Source organism: Magnolia sinica, chromosome 7, assembly GCF_029962835.1.
Source record: "Magnolia sinica isolate HGM2019 chromosome 7, MsV1, whole genome shotgun sequence".
Taxonomy (NCBI): Eukaryota; Viridiplantae; Streptophyta; class Magnoliopsida; order Magnoliales; family Magnoliaceae; genus Magnolia; species Magnolia sinica.
The window spans coordinates 27,860,325-27,865,329 of NC_080579.1; positions in this window are offsets into that span (position 1 = coordinate 27,860,325).

The following is a 5,005-nucleotide window of genomic DNA, read 5'->3' on the forward strand; positions in this document are numbered from 1 at the left end:
AGGTCCTACAAAACGGACGGTGTGGATAGACGAAGCGCACATCATGGCTGGGCCGTGGGTCCCTGTCATCCGCCTGTCCACTAGCAGTAGGCGCTGCCTGCATCTCTGACAGCAGCGGCGTTTGCTGCTTGTATTTTATTTTATTTTTTGAAATCACGAAATATCACGATTTTTCGTGTATGGGGCCCGTATCAGTGGAATCTGACCCTGCCCTTAGTCCCCATAGCTCAAGACAAGCCAAACAAGCCCAATATTGAATATATTTTGGCATATCGAAATTTCGGGGTGGATTTAAATGGTAGACACACTGTTTTCAATGCTATGATCCACCGGATGCTCGGATTAACCTCAATTTTTGGCTCAACGCCTAAAATGACTAGGGAATGGGATGGATGGCTTGGATGAGATTGATACATCAGGGTGGGGCCTACACAAGCGGCCCACCCAATAAGCTTTGGAAAAGCTAATATTTTTGCTTTCTTTTCACGTCCAGCGTCCCTGGACGCTGGACGGTTTATGCATAACACATGCATATGAGGTGGGCCCTGCTCAGGTGGGCCACCAAATGGCTAGATGGCTTGGGTAAGACACACATATAAAGTGGGCCCCACCCGTGAATGGCTTAGATAAAACACATGCTTCGTGATGGGGTCCATCCAAGTGGGCCACTCAACTACACCATCACACAAAAGAAAAAGAGAGAGAGAGAGAGAGAGAGAGAGAGAGAAATAGAGTGGGACGCGTGTGATGGAGGGACCCCGACACTATGGGCCCTCCTTTGCATAATTTAAAACGTACATCAAATGGGTCCCATTGCATTTGGGCCCACCAAATCAAAGATTAACGGTGGAGATCCCTTCTCCACCAAGATGTAAGGTCTAGATGACCACTTTTTAAGCTAGAAAATAAACATCATGATGGGGTCCATGGAGAATGGCCCCATCATGGAATGATCATGAAGATCAAGGTGGGTCATCGGCCACATCTTGGGGTCCAAAGTGAGATCCATACCATTGATCGATAGGCCTCACTTAGCCCATCATAAGAACATGAAAATCTAGCCTATAGAAGCACCCACCGTCGATCTTCTTGGTCCATTGGAACGTTGGTGTCCTTGTGCTTCACTTTGATGGAGAGGATGAGAAATGAAGGGCTAAGATGATGGATTTTTTTGGGATGAAAAGTGGGCCACATAACTCACTTTTCTCTCATGGAAGAGCTTGGACGTGAGCTCATTTTGGTTGCTTGAAATTTGTGAAGAGAAAGAGAGAGAGAGAGGGTGGTTGAAAGAGAAGTGATGGGAGATGGGTGATGGATGTGAGTGATGGGTGAGGTGATGGATTGGTTGACTTTTGGGTTTGCTTGACTTGTAGAGAAAGAAAGCATGGGTTGCTTTGTACTTAACATGAGGTGATTGATGGGATTGATTTGACATGTTGTAGAAATTCTCTTGGGATTACAAACACGCGATGTTTCTTCGAAATAAATTCTGACCCACATCTCTCGGCCAGGGTATCGGATCGGTGTGTAAGATGCGGCATCGGTGCCGTGGCGACGGTGCGGTCGCAATGGCACAAGTCTCGGATTAAGCCGACTCAAATCTACGGGATTCGACTTAGGGTCACGCACAAACGTCAATTGTACGTTGCAGGTTGTCGGAATTCACCGAGAAGGATCGCAGGAGTCGACGGAACAGTATGGACTAGGATACGGGTCTTACATTGGATCTACGTTTTTGTTATTTTCATTTATTTATTTATGTATTTTTTTGTGATTTAAGGGTCCACATAGGGTGGGACCCACCTTGATGTATACGTTGTATCGAAGAGGGGCCCATAGTGGCGGGGCCCCTCCATAACCGCCGATTTCTCTATTTCTCTCTCCCTCTCCCTTTTTGTAGTGGAGTGTGGCCCACCTAAACCAGACCATGCGATCATGAGGCCCACCTTGCTGCTAGATTTCGGCAGGCCCTGGATCAATGGAAACACAAATATCAACTTGATCCAAACTCCGTGTGTGCCACATCGACGTGGACCACCTTGATGTATTGAATCTTTCACTGTCCATCTGGATGTGCAGGGCTTTGGTGGGCTGCACGACGTGGACGGTGCTGCTATCAGTGGGCTAGCACCCCTCCCCTACTGTCTGGAGGCGAGACACATATATCAGCTTGAATCTCAAGTTGGTGGGTCCCACACGTGTGGACCCACCCCATGCATGTGACCTATTTAAGCTGTTCATCTTTTGGACGGCCAGCTACTAGGCTGGCTGTATTCTCGTCACCAGGGCCTGTGGGCCCTGTCATGAGGTATGCGTTTCATCCCGTCCGTCCATCCATTTGAATGGTGGGCCATGCATGTGGACCCCTCCATGATGTATATGTTATATCCCCACCGTCCATCATCTGGACGGTGGGCCAGCCACTCACGCACCAGCTTTATAGCTGCTGGGGACGTCAGCAATGTCCGTGGGAGGTATGGTTATAACCATAACCGTCCATCCATTTCTACGCATGTGTGGGCCCACCCACATGTGCTGCACGTGTAGGATGGGACCCACATTGTTGTATGTATTTTATATCCACACCGTCTATCTGGACGGTGCGGTGTGAGCACACCTTGATGTATGTGCTTTATTCATGCCGTGGACAGTGGGACCCTCTTGCCGACGTCCTACAGCCCAGCACGTGGGAGCCACCAAGATGTATGTGTCTCATCCCTGCCATCCACGTGGACATGAGGCCCATGTAATTTATATCCAAACCGTCTATTTATGGGCCCCACAACTTAGCTGCTGTCTAATGTCAGCAGTTCTGTGGTTCCACATGGGGTAGGTGTTATACTTACACCGTCTATCGATGCTAGACGCACCTGTTATATGTGTGCCATCCACCACCATCCAGCAAGGGATGGTGGGCCCTGATACGATGAATGTGCTTTGTCCACACATCCAACATCTGGACGGTGGACCACCTTGATATTTGTATTATTGCCCACACCATCCAGATAGTGCTGGACAATGCTGGACAATTCGGATGGTGATGTGGACTCCACCATGATGCATGTATTTTATGTTCATGCCGTCCATCTACCGGTCCTACCTTGATGCATGTGATTCATCCACACCGCTTGGCCTTGATTGATGGGCCCACCTGCTGTGCAATTGCAGGGCCCACCATGATGTGCGTATTTCATCTATGTTGTCTACTTATACAGCCCACCTTGATGTGCGTATGGCAGGCACACTATTCATCTGTTAGGGCCCATTTGATATATGCAGGGTCCACTTCGATGTCTTGTATCCGAAGCACCCATCCATCTTACCAGCAGGGTCGTGGGCCCCGTTGTCTTGTGGGATCCACCATGATATACATGTGTTCTACACACACTGTAATTTATTTTGGGTCGTAGGCCTTATTACCTTGAGAGGCCCACTTGATGTGTATGAGGCCCATTGATGCAACCCACTTGATGTGTATGAGGCCCATTAGTGCAGCACATTGATGCACCCCACTTGATGTGTATGAGGCCCATTAGTGCGGCCCATTGATGTAGCCCACTTGATGTGTATGAGGCCCATTAGTGCGGCCAATTGATGTGTCCCACTTGGCGTATATGAGGCCCATATGATGATGCCTAACTTGATATACATGAGGCCCATTATGATGTGTATTAGGCCCTTATCGTGTAGCCCATTGTGATGTGTTTTAGGCCCATGACGCGTGGCCCATTTGATGTATTCGAGACCCAGATACGTGAACCATTTAATGCATACGAGACGCATGTGTAGGGCCCACCTATTGTGTATTCGAGGCCCATAGGTTATGGCCCTTTGTGATGTATTTGAGGCCCATGGGCGAGGCCCATTGTGATGTATGTGTAGCCATTACATTGTGTATGAATCCCCTATGTGGGCCACTCCTTGGGAGCAATGTTGGTTAGATGTCCACATTGATGGGCAATGATGGTTAGATGCCCTTATTGTGACCTTCCCTTAGGCCTTATTAAGCCCATTCTTACCGATTTCGATTATCATGACCAGTTGTCGATTCTGATTGAAGTGACCAATTTGTGAATTCTGATTATCGATCGATTTCGATTGTCATGACCGATTACCGATTTCGATTGATGTGACTGATTTGCCGATTCTAATTATCAATTGATTCTGAATCGATCGATTCCAATTGTCATGACCGGTTGCCAATTCTAATTAACGTGACTGATTTATCGATTTTGATTATCGATCGATTCTGATTGTCATGACCGATTGTCGATTCCGATTGACGTGACCGATTTGCCGATTCTGATTATCGATTGATTCTGAATCGATCGATTCCGATTGTCATGACTGGTTGCTGATTCTGATTAACGTGACTGATTTGCCGATTCTGATTATCGATCGATTGCGATTGTCATGACCGATTGCCGATTCTAATTGACGTGACCGATTTATCGATTCTGATTATTGATTGATTCTGATTGTCATGACAGATTGTCGATTCTAATTGACATGACCAATTTGCTGATTCTGATTGTCTTGACCGATTGTCGATTCCAATTGACGTAGCCTATTTACCGATTTCGATTATCGATCAATTTCGATAATCGAGCTCGATTCTGATTGTGGAGGCCGATTCTGAGTGTCAATTCTAATTGTTGAGGCTGATTTTGATTGCCGAGACTGATTATCGGACCTATGTGATGAGGCCCATTGTGATGCATTTGAGGCCACGCGATGGAGCCCATTGTGATGTATGTTTGGCCCATGTGAAAGGCCCATCGTGATGTGTATTAAGCTCTTGAGTGAGGCCCATGATGTTAAATATCAGGCCCTTTATGAGGCCATGGGTCCACTATATGTCAGGCTCTATGTGGGCCACTCCTTGGGGGTAATGTTGGTTAAATGTCCACATTGTCGAGGCCGATTGTTGATACCGATTGTTGGTGCCAGTTATTGATACCGATTATGAGTATGTGACAGCATAGTATCATGATACATGCCCATA